Source organism: Erinaceus europaeus, chromosome 5 (genome assembly GCF_950295315.1).
Source record: "Erinaceus europaeus chromosome 5, mEriEur2.1, whole genome shotgun sequence".
NCBI lineage: Eukaryota > Metazoa > Chordata > Mammalia > Eulipotyphla > Erinaceidae > Erinaceus > Erinaceus europaeus.
In genome coordinates, this window is record NC_080166.1 from 118,165,172 (window position 1) to 118,180,148 (window position 14,977).

Here is a 14,977-nt window from a genome sequence, read left to right on the forward strand (position 1 = left end):
TTTATTGATATCAAAGATCGAAGATATTTTAACGCCATTCTTGTAGAGTTTTAGAGTGTTTTGATATATGTCCTATTTGTGGTGGTCTGATTGTTTATAGGAGACCTTTCAGAACTTCTTTCAGGGCAGGCTTGGTGATAGTTGATTCCTTCAACTGTTGCTTGTCTGAGAAGGTTTTGATGCCTCCATCTAGTCTGAATGACAGTCTAGCAGGATATAGTATTCTTGGTTGAAAGCCTTTCTCATTGAGCACTTGATAGATATCTTGCCATTCTCTTCTGGCCTGTAGTGTCTGTATGGAGAAGTCTGCTGCTAATCTTATGGGTTTTCCTTTGTAGGTGACTCTTTGTTTTTCTCTTGCAGCCTTGATGATCCTTTCTTTATCCTTATTCCTTTCCATTCTAAGTATGATATGTCTTGGTGTCTTTAGGTCTGGGTTAATTCTGTTTGGGGCCCTCTGGGCTTCTTGAATCTTTATGTCTTTGATGTTGTCTAGACTAGAGAAATTTTCATCTATTATGGCCTGTAAAATGCTTTCTTCCTCTCCTTCTCTCTCTTCCTCTGGTATGCCAATAATGCATATATTGTTTCTTTTGAAGTCATCCCATAGGACTCTGTTGTTGTTTTCAGCATCTATTAATCTCTTTTTGAGATCTCTTACTTCTTTTTTAGTTGTCTCTAATTCATCCTCAATCTTGCTAATTCTGTCTTCAACCTTATAGATTCTATTCTCTCTGCCCTTTACTGTTTTCTGGAGTTCATCTATTTTGTTGCCCTGCTCTGATACTGTTTTAGCTTGTTCAGCTAGTTGCATTCTTAGCTCAGCGATTTCAGCTTTCAGCTCTCTAATAACCATGAGGTAATTAATATTTTCTTCCATATTCTCATTTGTTATTCCTGTATTTCTGATTATAATTTTTTCAAATTCTTTACTCACTCCTGTTATTATTTCCTTAGCTAATGTTTGGATGTTGAACTCGTTATTTTGTGCTTCACCCTCTGGAGGACTTTTAGCTGGGCTCTTGTCCTGGTTTGATTCTCCAATATTTCTTCTTGTTGTTTTAACCATTTTATATACTATGTTATGAGTTCCCTTTATCAGTACTTTTCAAATTATTGATCACTATTGCCTGGATTGACTTGTGTCTAAGTAAGTTAATTAATAGGTTCACAGTGGCGCAAGTTAACAGTTGTTTCAATAGTATTTAAATCTCTGAGTTGGAACTCAGTGGTTTAAAAGCCTCTTTTTTTTTTTTTTCTTCTTCGCTGTAGGCTATGGGAGCCTGAGGGCTTTTAAACTATCAATAGGCTTCAGCTTAATCACTGACTCCTACGCCTACACTGAACTTCTCTGTTCCAGACTCTTGGAAACAGAGTTGGCAGTCAGCTGAGGTAAAGAACAAACACCTCATCACAGATCCCTGCAAGCATCAACCCACCTTTGACCTAGCATGTTATGATTGGGCCCTCCTCAATCGCTATCAAACAGGCCATGGCTGGTGCGCCGCTATGTTCCATCCATCGCTGGGGAGGCAGAGAGACCCGAACTGCCCCTGCAGCTACAGACAGACTATGACCCACATAGTCAACGACTGCCACCTCTCCAGATTCAAAGGAGGTCTCGAAACTTTACATCAGGCTCAACCTGATGCTGTTGACTGGCTACGGAAGAAGGGCAAACGCTAGAAGAAGAAGACTGACTCCTGACCAAGAGATAAAGCAGGGTGTGGCAGAGATAATCCAGTGGTTATGCAAAGAGACTCACAGCCCCTCAGCTATGCCACCGATGTATAGGTCATCTCCTGAGTTTCCTGGTTAGATCTCTGTCCCCTGGTGTCCCCTCCAGATTCTGAGGGTAGTAGCAATGGAGACTCAGAGATGCACTTGGTGAGTCTCTAGGGAGTCCTCTCCTCCCTTAAGCTGTCCCCTTGTTGGTGGAGGAGACTGGAGGTGGTGTCTCAACTGATAAACTGCTGAACTGTTAGCAGTCACTTAATCTCTCCTTAGGCTCCTCTCTCCTCTCTGTTACCAGCCACACGTGTTTGTACTCACCGGTAATTTACTGGGTTCCTGTGGTCATTCTAGTCCTGTCTTGTTTCAGTCCCGGGTGGTCTCCTTTGGTATTCCTAGTTGATCTGGGAGAGGAGAGGAGAGAAAGCGATTTGCTGCTCGTAGCTCTGCCTCCCCCCAATGAGTTTCTATTATCCTCAATACAAAGTCTTTTAGACTTGGGAAATGATAATACAAATGCAACTGAAAGTAAAAAATGTACTAGAGGACAAATAAACAAATAGGATATGTAAAGAACAACAATAATGCATTTAGGAACATTTTCACAAAAAGTTCACTTTTTAGAGAAGAAGCAGAAATGAAGTTTCTTCACCTGAATTTTCAGACATAACATACTTTGCAGAACATTTGGAATACTGAAACTCCCCTCCATCTTTGTTATTAAATTGGATTATATTTCTCTTGAACCACTATGAGACTCAAACTATACATAGATTTACAGAGTTCTGTAAGAATGCAGCAATGCATATACCCTCACCACATATTTGATAAGGTAAGATTATCTTTTACTGATAAATTATTAAAAGTGCAACTCAAAGTAAGTTATGTGATATGAATGCATAGTCAGAGCTATTTTTATATTTGGCACAATAGCTAAACAGCTTAAAAAGAAAAGCAATATTATAACAGAGCTAAACAAAGGGATATCGAAGCCTCTTCTAGCAAGTCCTTTCCCTAACATTCAAGAGAACATGCAAGTCGTTTTTTGTTTGTTTTTTTTTGAGCCTAGTGTAGAAGTGTCTGGCGTTTGGAAACAAATAGTTGACACTGCTTAAAACCCAGAAGAGATACAGATGTTTTGATCAAAAACCAGTAGGATAAAGGGCAATCTCTTTGGCCACAAATAAAATCGACCTGGACAAGGTTTGTGTAGACCAGGGTTAGAAACCCTGGCCAGGAACTGAGGGAGAAATCATAGAACAAACAAGATTGCAGGGATGTTAGGGAACAGATAGCAATCAAACACACAAGTACAAAATAGGGTGTTGATAATGGCTCCTGTTCCTCGACTGGAAGTTTCTTGAGGACAGGTATTTTTTTTATTTTGCTCAGTTTCACCCATTTCTGGCACAATGCCTGGAAAATTTGCTTCATTGTGGTCCGGGAGGTGGCGCAGTGACTAAGGCACTGGACTCTTGGGCATGAGGTCCTGAGTTTGATCCCCGGCAGCACATGTGCCAGACTGATGTCTGGTTCTTTCTCTTTCTCCTCCTATCTTTCTAGTAAATAAATAAAATCTTAAAAAAAAAAAGAAAGAAAAATTGCTTCACAAATGATCTGATATGTGAAGGAACATGAACTAAGTAAGCTTCAGGAGATAGATTGGTCAAAGGATCAAAAATCCCATTGACAGCTAATAAGTACACAGACTTGTGCTGAATGTAGGTACCTCTGGAGTTAATGGCTACAGGACACCCCCGCGGCACCCCCCCCCCCACTTCAGTACCCAGTCCTCTGAGCTCCCTGAGGACAGAGAGAGGCTGATAACTCAGCATTAGAGAATCCTAGAGCTCAATCTGGGACTACATGAATGGAAATTCTGGGTGAGGGGCTCAGAAACTGGCAATTTTAGGCAGTATCCAGGCAATTCTCCTGCACACATGTGGAATTTGAGACTCTGCTAACGTAGGATTTTGTAGACAACTTTAAAAGTTCTAGGAGATGGCCAGGCCGTGGTGCACTGTTCACATGTTACAACGGTTCAAGCCCTTAGTCTCCACCTGCAGGAAATAAACTTCACAAGTGGGGAAGCAGTGCTACAGGTGTCTGTCTCCCCCTGCCCTTTCAAATTTCTCTGTCTCTGTCCAAAACTAATTAAAAAAAAGAGAGGGCCAAGTGGTGGCAAAGCTGGTTGAGTGCACATGCTACAATGCAAGAAGACCCGGGTTTGAGAACCACCTGCAGGGGAAAAGCTTTGTGAGTGGCGAAGCAATGCTGCAGGTGTCTGTCTCCCCCTTCCCTCTCACTTTCTGTCTCTATCCAATACATAATTAAGACAAAGAAAACATTAAATAATAATTTTAAAAGTCTAGTAAGAATTCTTGAGTAGCTACATATGTAACTGAAATCCAAGGGCAAAGAAAACTAATGTTTTGTATGACACTATATAGGCTAGGCACGCTTCAAAATATGTTCACATGTAATCATGTAATACCTAAACAATTCAAAAAGATATTTTGATTATATATACATATATATATATATATATTTTTTTTTTTTTCCAAGGACACAAGCTTCAGAAGATAACACAGCAAGTACTCAGTGGTAATGAAAATCAAGTTTGGATGTTTGGATTAGGTCCTCTGAATCTCAAGGAAATGCAGACTAGGGGGAACCTGGAGACTGGAAATGTAGATGGAGACAGTTTTAGATTTATTAAATCTGCCAAGAAGAATTTCTGGGACTGAAATTTGAGGCTGTAAAGGTCCTTGCATTTGGCCTACATCCTAGAGCGTCTGAATTACGTATGACTTTAATTATCCTAATAAAGAGCTCCATGCCTGGGTGAGGTGGTTTGTCTGAAGCAGAACTAGAGAACTCAGGTGCACAATAGGCAACTCCCTTAACTAGTGGGAGAGTGAAGGTGGGGACGGGAGGGGACTCCAAGGGCACATTGCTGCTCCACTCTGGACATCAGTCTGGCCCACGTGGATAGGTCTCCTCTGACCTCAAACAGAAGCTCAAAGTCCAGCTTTTTTTCATGTGAAATGTCCCAATTATTAAATACAGAGAACTAGTTCAATAGTTTAAAGTAACATCGCATAGGTCAGACAAATAGGTGTGGAAAACAAGGCCTAGCTGACCAAAACAAGGGCTAGCTGACTGATCGTCAATCTCTGAAGTCTGAAGATCCCAGGCAAGGCAATTTAAGTATATAGAATAACTGGTATCTTGTTTAGTGAAAAGGCTGTCTGAGATGGTTGTGTGCATCCTGCTTAGAGAATAGTATACTCCTATCACCCACCACCTTTGCTTTAATTTGAGAAAACATGCATCAGATGGTCTTTTGGTGTTATTACCGATGTTATTAGGTGAGGCTTAAAGGCCAAAGCTTTGTAAATGGAATTGGGTCTTTCTATTAACTTCCGTTATTGTAGGGCTGCCTCATTTCAGCTTTGAGAGATCTTCAATTGGCACAGGCCAGCTTTAAATTTACGATTCCCTGGCCTTTCAGCTCACTTCCAGCAGAGCCAGTAAAAATCTCTGGGGGGGAAGATCCCTCAGTTTTAGAAAGCATCTGCTTTATAATAACTGCACTTGAGATTCCCTGCATGGAACTTCTCAGTTCAGAAGCTTTAAAGCTGAGGTTTTAGGGCAGAAAACTCATCCACAAAGACTTGATGATGTAATTTACTCCATAAGATATGGAGTATGTTCTAAGGCATTAAGTTCAGAACACCTAAGGAGGGTTTTCACCTCTTGCTATTTTAAGATCTGAATGTAGACAAATTAGTTGATAGGGTTTTTTGTTGTTGTTGCTTTTGAATTCCCACGATCTAAGTAATATTTCACTCTTAAGTATTGGTGTCACTCTCCAGACTATTTTCTTACCCTATTTCATAGCAGGGTTAAAAAGACCCCTCACTCTCTGAGCCTTTAATTTTATTTTATTTGCAACGTGTGTGCATTCACCTCATGTTCGCAAGTGAGGCAGCGTTAACCGACCAAAGCAGAAACCATCATTCAACCGAGTTAACAGTGTCCCAAAGTCTTCAATCTAACGCAGAACAGACGCACAAGCATCAGTGTGAACCGATTAAAGAAGGCAGGCACTTACAAGCGCGACTCGCAAAGACTCCTAGCTTCAAGACACAACAAAAAGCCTCCAGGAAGTGAAGCCGGCAAGTTCTAATCTCACTTATTATTATTTGTAGCTTTCCCTAGTTAAAAAAACAAAAACAAAAAAGAGCATCAAAGGAATCTGCCGGAGTATTTCGGAGAAGAAAAGCCTCCTCTCTCCCGGAAATCTGCCGGAGCCCGAGTTCCCGGAGCTGCGTGGCCGCGGGTCACAGCTCGTGTTGGCGCTGCAGCCAGGGTGGCCCGGGCGGGGCCGGCGTGTGATCGAGTGAGTGCATGTGTGTGTGCGTGTCTGCGTGTGCATGTGTGAGTGAGTGTGTGCATGTGTGAGTCCGCGACCCTGCTTTACTCCGCCCTCCTGCTCCAGGCCTTTGGAGAAACTGAACTTCCTCTCACGCCCAGCGTTCCCAAAGCTGAATTAGCCTTGAGCCCCGGGCCCCCCGAGGCCCATAGGGCTCTAAACCCTCCTCCACCCCCAAGCTTGTCCCGCCCCCCATTTCCTCTCCCTCACTCCATCCTCCTCCTCCCTCCCTCCCCCTCCAGCACTTCCTCCTTTCCCCACCTTCGCCCCTCCCCCCTTTCTCCTCCCCCCGCCGGCGGTCTCCGGTTCCCCGGGGCTGGGCGGGCTGGGCTGGCACAGCTCCGGGCCCCGAATCCCGACGGGGAAAGTTTTCTGGCGGCGCAGGCTCCACCCTCGAGCCCGAGCGGCACCCCGGCCCCCAGCGCCCGGCCCCCGGCCCCCAGCCCCCACCCCGGCCCCCAGCTCCCGGCCCCCAGCCCCCACCCCCTCCCCGGGCCGGCTGAGCCCTGCAAAGCCCACCCCCACCCCAGCCCCCACCCCGGCCCCCAGCCCCCATCCCGGCCCCCAGCCCCCAGCCCCCAGCCCGGGGCAGACCGCCCGCCCACCGCTGGGCCTCACGACCACTCTGTTCTCACAGTTGAGTCCTGATAAAAGGGCAGCGAGAGCTTTTGTTCTGGAGAGGGGAAAGGGCGCACTAAGGAACTTGGGGGCCGGTGGCAAGAGAAGAAGGGCAAGTTGGTCCTGAGAGCAGGGCAGGTAGGGGCGAAGCCTCTGGCCTGGAAACTCAGTGACACCCCATCAGGGAGCCTTCTTTCCAGTAGGCCCTGGAGGACATTGCAGGCTGTGACTAGGCCGGGCCACTCGGGGCAGGCCCGGGCTCACACCTCCGCCTGTCTGACTGAAGGAAGGCCCCTGTTCCCTTTGCAGGTGTAAGACAGTGGCTCTGCTTTAGCACAGATGGCGACCATGCCTTGTTTGGGGGACTGGAAGGTAGGTGTTTAGAGATCTCCTACATTTGGGTGGCTTTAATTTTTTTAAAATTAAATTAAGTTACATCAGACACACACCACCACCACCACCACTACCACAGCACTGCCTCAACTCTGTCTTATGGTCATTCTGGGGATTGAACCTAGGGCCTCAGGCATTGCATTTAGATTTCTTTTCTCTCTTACCCTTCCTTTCTTACTTTTTCTTTAATAATTATTTTAATGAGACACATATACAAGCATACACCAGAGTATTGCTCAGCTTGGTTCACAGCGGTGCTGGGGATTGAACCTGGGGTCCCAGGCATTACATTTGGGTTTCTTTTTTCTCATTCTTTATTTCTCTTTAATATTTATTTTAATAACACACACACACACACACACACACACACACACACACAAGCACTGCTCAGTTCTGGCTTATGGTGGTGCTGGGAATTGAACCTGTCACCATGGAGCCTCAAGCATACTAACACTGTACTGTAACACATTGAATCATTTCCCCTCAGCCCTACACTTGGGTTCCACAGTTGATATGAGTGCTTCCTCATTCCTCAGAATGCTTCTTCTGTATCAGGAATCTCCTAGACCTTCACCAGAGTGCATGCTTGTTCTAAACAAAGACTTCTGGGAACTCTTTAGGGGAATTCCCTGGCCCTAGTCTGATATCCCTGTGCAAAGTTATCGGACAGGATTATTAAGAAAAAAACATTCCCATTCTGCAAAGGAAAAATACAACAGGGAGGAGGTTGGGCCAGTTAGATGAGCCTAGTGGAATCCTTTCGACTCAGCTCCTGCTGGATCCTGAGGAAAACTGGGATTGTGGGCCTCTGTGCTATTTTACATGAATTTTACTCTCTGAAGAATGAGAGATGGTGCTGGGGTGTAACGCTGGTGGAGCATTTGTGTGCTGGCAGCCTCTTTCCTCTTCTCCCTCCTCTTCTTCCTCCTCCCTCCTTCTCCTCCCCCCTCTCTCCTGTTTGTCCACAGCAAATCCAAAACACATGCAGAATTGTTAGGCTCCACCACTAGTTCCTTTTCAGAAGCTCTTGAGATACTATTTGGGATTTTTTTTTTGGGGGGGTGCCTTCCCTTGCTAGTCTTACTACACAGGCCTAAGTCACCAACACACCCAAATACCCAGAAACAAGGTAAAGCCTAACCTTCTCAGAACGAGGAGAGAAGCTTTGTTCTCCTTCAGAATGTTCTACATTCATTTCAAATGGGAACAGAATGCTGAGGTAACTGGTGTTTAAGATGCTGTCATGGAATAATCCCTCAGCACGATACCTGTAGCTCATTTATTTCCAGATCTTGGATGGCTCTGTATTGATAAAGAAGTACCCCTCGGAAACGGATGGTGGCACACTTGGTTGAGTGCACACATTACAATGCTCAAGGACCCATGTTCAAGCCCCCAATCCCCACCTGCAGGGGGAAGCATCACAAATGGTGAAGTAGTGCTGCAGGTGTCTCTTTGATGCCCTCTACCTTCCCCTTCCTCTCAATTTCTGGCTGTCTCTATCAAATAAAAAAAGATACTAAAATAAATCAATAATAATAAAGAAGTACCCCTTTGGGTTGGGGATACAGCATAATTGTTATACAAAAAGACTTTCATGCCTGAGACTCCAAAGTCCCAGGTTCAATTCCCCCACACTATCATAAGCTAGAGCTGAGCTCTCCTAGGAGCAGGCAAACAAACAAAAAAGAAGCTACTAATAAGTGTCTCCCTTGGCAGGGGGTTAGCCTTTGTTTACATTTGTATGTTTGGAACTGAAGTCACTCAGATGGGGCTGATACCTAAGCCTTGTTTTGGAGGGCCAGTAAGTGAAGAAGGCCATCTGTGGGAATGGTTGAACCCTATGTGAAGGGGCCCCAGAGGGCCCCCATAGCTGCTTCACTGCAAAGCTGAGCCCTTTCCTCCAGGACAGCCAACTCTCCACACTCTAGGTGCTAGAAGCTAGTGGAGGGAGTCGGGTGGTAGCGCAGTGGGTTAAGCTCAAGGACCGTTGTAAGGGTCCGGGTTCGAGCCCCCGGTTCCCACCTGCAGGGGAGTCCCTTCACAGGCAGTGAAGCAGGTCTGCAGGTGTCTCTCTTTCTCTCCCCCTCTCTGTCTTCCCCTCTTCTCTCCATTTCTCTCTGTCCTATCCATCAATGAATGACATCAACAACAGTAGAAAAACAAGGGCAACAAAAGGGAAAATGAATAAATAAAAGAAGCTCAAGTGAAGGCTGCATCTAGTGCGTCCTCCTTTCACACGGGTCTCTCACCTGGTGCCGGGTTGGTAGCTCTGGAGGGCAGTCATGGAACTCTTTCTTCCTGCAAGGTATCCTGGAGAGAAGAGAACCAGAGAGTCAAGGAAGCAAGACCTGGTGCAGCACCCGCAGCTTTCCTGGCCATGACCCTCTACGGGATATTGTATTCCTAGGATGGTTCCTAGGGAATCCAGAGGCAAGTCCAGGCTAAGATGCCCTGGTGAGAGGTGCTATTTGCCTTTTGGCCAACACCAGCTATAGACATGCATGAGACCCAGGGCTCTGGGGCAGGGGAGCACCTGTGACAGAATTGAGAGGGCGATACTCCAGGTTAAATGTTTATATTATTTATTTGTCTTTTATTGCCACTAGGGTTATCACTGGGGCTCAGTGCTGGCACTACAAATCCATCATTCCTTGCGGACATTCTTTTCCCTTTCTTTCTTTCTTTCTTTCTTTCTTTCTTTCTTTCTTTCTTTCTTTCTTATTTGATGGGGCAGAGAGAAATTAGAGGGGAGGGGAAGATATAGAGGGAGAAAGATAGACACCTGCAAACCTCCTTCACCACGAATGAAGTATCCTCCCCCCCCGCCCCACTAGTGGGAACCAGGTGATTGAACATGGGTCCTTGCACACGATAATGTGTGTACTTAACTAGGCACTTCACTACCTGGTCCCTTAAACTGGGAGGGGAAAGAGAGAGAGAGAAAGAGAAGGAGGAGGAGGAAGAGGAGGAGGAGGAAAGGAGGAGGTACTTTTGTATGCACAGGCTGCTTCTGGCTCTGTCACAAGAAGATGAACTACAAGTAATAAGATCAGGCCGAAGCTCTGTGTAAATCTAGCTCACAAAAATTGTGGAGAGTTGAAGATGAAAGGCATATGAAAGACCAACTAGTACTACCTCCTCACTCTACAGTGGAAAAAAAAATCTGGAGGCCCTGGAATATGTGTTGATTGACTACTGGACCTTCACACAGCACTCCCAGGCTGAAAGAGCGCCAGTATCTCCTTGCCACTGTACTCCATTCTTGCAGTCCTGCCAGTCCCATGTTGCCCTTTCTTCATGGAGAACGAGTGGAAGACAGATGTAGCATCACTGTGTTTCTGTGGTGTCCTCACATTTAGCATTGCTGAGCCACTTCCCTGCTTAACCTTTTGACTTTCAGAAACAAATAAGGAGAATCCAGTCTGCCAGTATCTTCCTGGCCCTCTCTGTTTTTGTTTCCAGCTGCTGTAAATTGGCACTTTGCAAAGTGGGCTGCCCCACTGGCTGCTGAGGGTCAGTGCTGTGGGAAGTGTTGATTTAGAGGTTCAGAGAACAGGCGGGTGGTAGGAAGTGTAATTGCCAACTTCCTGGTACTGGGGAGTTGTGTCACTCGAGTTTCTTTCTGGGCGTGTGCCCTCATCAAAGACTAACCCAACTTCAGTTGCTAACTCCAGTCATTTATACATTTGCCCTTTGAGGACCTGGCAGCTGGAGGAAATAGATGTTTGTTGGTGGAAGCTTCCAGAGACTTAGTATACATGTAGGGTCACAATACCCAGCACTCAGTTGTAAAGACAAACTCACAGGTGCTTCTGACTATATTTTTACCTTAGTTAAAGACCATTTGATTGCAAGGTACCAACTTGCACTGACTTGAGTGTAAAGAGGCATGTGGATAAAACAGCATCTTGGGGCCAGGCAGTGGCACACCCAATTAAGCGTGCATGTTACAATGTGCAAGGACTGCACATGTCTCTCTTTTTCTCTCTCGTGAGAGAAAATCTCTCACTTTCTTTTCAATTTCTCTGTCTCTATAAAAACTAACAGAAATCCATGATGTCCAAGGAGAGAGACTCCCAATAATCCAGGCACTATTTTATCTCCAGCTTAGATCTCTGCTTCATGTCCTTGCAATCAAGTGCCATTTTCTGCAGGCTGCTGGCCAAAGATGATCTTTCAACAGCTACTGTATTTTCATCTCTTATACCCAAGAGGTTCGTCACCAGTCATCCTCAGTTCAACCCCACATTCCCAGGAGAGAAAAGACAATTGGCCCAGCACAGGACAGTTGGTATAACTTGGTGCATTCCAGGTAGGAATGGGTAGGCACCCCAAGATTGGCCAGGAGGAGCCCTCTCCCTCAGGGGAGACTGAAGGACTGTTCCCCATGAAGAGTGCAGACTAGATATTTTAAAGGTGCAACTATTACAGGCTTCAGTCACATTGGCTGATGATACAGAAAACTGGCCTGGCCCAAATGAGGCTCCAGCATTCCAGAGGGTCTGATCACTTGCTCAACTTCTCAAGTGATACATTGACAGGTAGAAGCATCTCTGCAGAAGGCACTTTCCTTGCAGTCTGACCCCTGTTCCTTGGGGTGTATTAAGACAGTCCACTCATACATTCTCAGGAGCGTTTGAACCTATTGTTTGACTGTCATATGTATTTTCAGCCTGTTGAGGTGAGTTAGCTAGGCAGATACAATACGTAAACTAAGATTTAATTCCAAACTTGCATGTGAATGTATATAGATAAGTATATAGATGTTTATTTCCAGAAGAGATTAGAAAAAACTTCTAAGTAAAACACTAAAGAAATAGGACACAAAGTCATTAACAATAAAAAAGAAGTAAAAAGTCAGGCAGCAAGCAAACTAATTGAGCAGAGTAGCAAAAGATGGATGAGCTGTGTGTGTTTCTTGGCTTCAACGAACTGCTCAATTTAGCTCTGAATTTTCTTTTTCCTTTTCTTCGTCTTTTTTTTTTTTTTTTTTTTTTTTTGCCTCCAGGGTTATTGCTGGTATTCGGTGTAGGCACTGTGAATCCACTGCTCCCGGACGCTATTTTTTCCCCCATTTTTGTTGCCCTTGTTGCTCTTGTTGTTATTATTGCTATTGTTGTTATTGATGCCGTTGTTATTGGATAGGACAGAGAGAAATGAAGAGAGGAAGGGAAGACAGAGAGGGGTAGAGAAAGATAGACACCTGCCAACCTGCTTCACTGCCTGTGAAGTGACTCATGTGCAGGTGGGAAGCTGGGGGCTCGAACTGGGATCCTTACACTGGTCCACCGGTCCTTGCACTTTGCGCCACCTGTGCTTAACCCGCTGCGCTGCTGCCTGACCCCCAGCTCTGAATTTTCTAATATTCAGGACAAAAGAAGGAAATTTATGCATTTGAATAGCTGCTATTATTTTTCAAATTGTAAACATCCTGAATAACTCTTAAAATAATAGTCCTGGGGTTCTCAAAACCCTGCCAGGAGACTCACAGACCAAAAACTGCTTTTATAATCTGCTTTTATAAACTGCCTAGACAATGTTTGCTTCTTTTACTCTCATTCTTTCATGCGTGGACTGCTATTTTTCTAGAGGTTACATGCTGTGTGATATTACTGCAGATCAAATGCCCTAGAGTGGCATCTACCATCCTCGATATTTAGGGGATTTGCAAAATGTTTAAATGCTGCTAGTTTCACTATTTTTCTTTTGGAAAATATACTTTGTTAATACACTTGTTTTGCTGATATAGTATGGATTTATCACTTTTTTTTTGAGAATGCTTTGCAACTTTGGGGTGATGATGTAGTTCAGTTTCACATGTATGAGGCTCTATCCTGGCAACCCCTCCCGAGCAAAACCCCCCCCATTCAAAAAATATCTGAGAAAAAAAAAACCAGGGCAAAAATTAACATTCAAATAGATGTGTTTTCTTATGTGCCGCTTGGAGAGTCAAGACTTTGACCTAATATGAGATTCACCTGTCTGTATTCTTCTGTGGAGGCACTCTTTTTAAAAAATTTCTTTATTGGGGAATTAATGTTTTACATTCAACAGTAAATACAATAGTTTGTACATGCACAACATTTCCCAGTTTCCCATATAACAATACAACCCCCACTAGGTCCTCTGTCATCCTTCATGGACCTGTATTCTCCCCACCCACCTACCCCAGAGTCTTTTATTTTGGTGCAATCCGCCAATACTAGTTCAGGTTCTACTTGTGTTTTATTTTCTGATCTTGTTTTTCAACTTCTGCCTGAGAGTGAGATCTTCCTATATTCATCCTTCTGTTTCTGACTTATTTCACTTAACATGAATTTTTCAAGGTCCATCCAAGATTGGCTGAAAACGGTGAAGTCACCATGTTTTATAGCTGAGTAGTATTCCATTGTATATATATACCACAACTTGCTCAGCCACTCATCTGTTGTTGGACACCTGGGTTGCTTCCAGGTTTTGGCTATTACAATTGTGCTGCCAAGAACATACATGTACACAGATCTTTTTGGATGGATGTGTTGGGTTCCTTAGGATATATCCCCAGGAGAGGAATTGCAGGATCATAGGGTAGGTCCATTTCTAGCCTTCTGAGAGTTATCCAGACTGTTCTTCACAGAGGTTGGACCAATTTACATTCCCACCAGCAATGTAGGAGGGTTCCTTTGACCCCACACCCTTTCCAGCATTTGCTGCTGTTACCTTTTCTGATGTGTGATATTCTCACAGGAGTGAAGTGGTATCTCACTGTTGTCTTTATTTGCATTTCTCTGACAATCAGAGACTTGGAGCATTTTTTCATGTGTTTCTCGGCCTTTTGGATCTCTTCTGTGGTGAATATTCTGTCCATGTCCTCCCCCCATTTTTGGATGGGGTTGTTTGTTTTCTTGTTGTTGAGATTTGCAAGTTCTTTATATATTCTTGTTATTAGCCTCTTGTCTGATGTATGGCATGTTAAGATCTTCTCTGTGATGTATGGCATGTTAAGATCTTCTCTCTTGGTTTGGGTAGTAGTTTCTTTAGCTGTGCAGAAGCTTTTTAATTTGATGTAGTCCCATAGGTTTATGCTTGCCTTAGTCTTCTGTAATTGGATTTGTTTCATTGAAGAGGTCTTTAAAATTTATGCGGAAAGAGTTTTGCCAATATTTTCCTCTAAGTATCTGATAGTTTGTGGTGTAACATCCAAGTCCTTGATCCACTTGGAATTTACTTTTGTATTTGTTGAAATATAATGATTCAGTTTCATTCTTCTGCATGTTTTAACCCATTTTTTCCAACACCATTTGCTGAAGAGACTCTGCTTTCCCCATTGAATAGTCTGGGTACCTTTGTCAAAGATTAGATGTCCATAGGTGTGGGGGTTTACTTCTGGGCTCTCAATTCTATTCCACTGGTCAGTATGTCTATTCATTTTCCAGTACCAAGCAGTTTTGATGACAATGGTCCGATAATACAATTTGAGATCTGGGAGTGTGATGCCTCTGGTTCTGTTCTTTTTTCTCAATATTGTTTTGGCAATTCTAGGTCTTTCCGGAGTTACTCTTAAGTCAAGGACTTCAGAGGAAGATAGTTAGGAAAGATCAATCTATTAGCAACATTTCTTAGAGCAGATGTGGCCCTTAATGGGGAATTCACAGAACCTGCTTGCCCCCAGATGCTTGCCCCAGAAGCATATTTCAGAATTTCAAGTCTCTTCTTTAGCATTGAATTGAGCCTCATATCTTCAGAAAGCCCTAGTTAAATATACTTATACCACCTCTAGGAATCAGTTCGATATTTAGATCAGCTTCTCAATTT

At 44.1% G+C, this 14,977-nt stretch overlaps 1 protein-coding gene across 4 annotated transcripts in view; it reads left to right on the top strand.

Annotated features, from left to right (window-relative positions):
- Positions 1-6,120: 6,120 nt before the first annotated feature.
- Positions 6,121-14,977, top strand: part of KATNAL1 (katanin catalytic subunit A1 like 1) — a 239,003-nt gene continuing 230,146 nt past the window's right edge. Inside the window, exons 1-2 of one of the 4 annotated variants that reach the window (XM_060191680.1) lie at positions 6,121-6,136; positions 7,097-7,159. The gene's annotated coding sequence lies outside the window, so the exon portion shown is untranslated. Of the gene's footprint in view, positions 6,137-6,757; positions 6,806-6,887; positions 7,160-14,977 lie in introns of those variants that run through there. The other 3 variants (XM_060191679.1, XM_060191681.1, XM_060191678.1) reach the window with 3 other exon arrangements.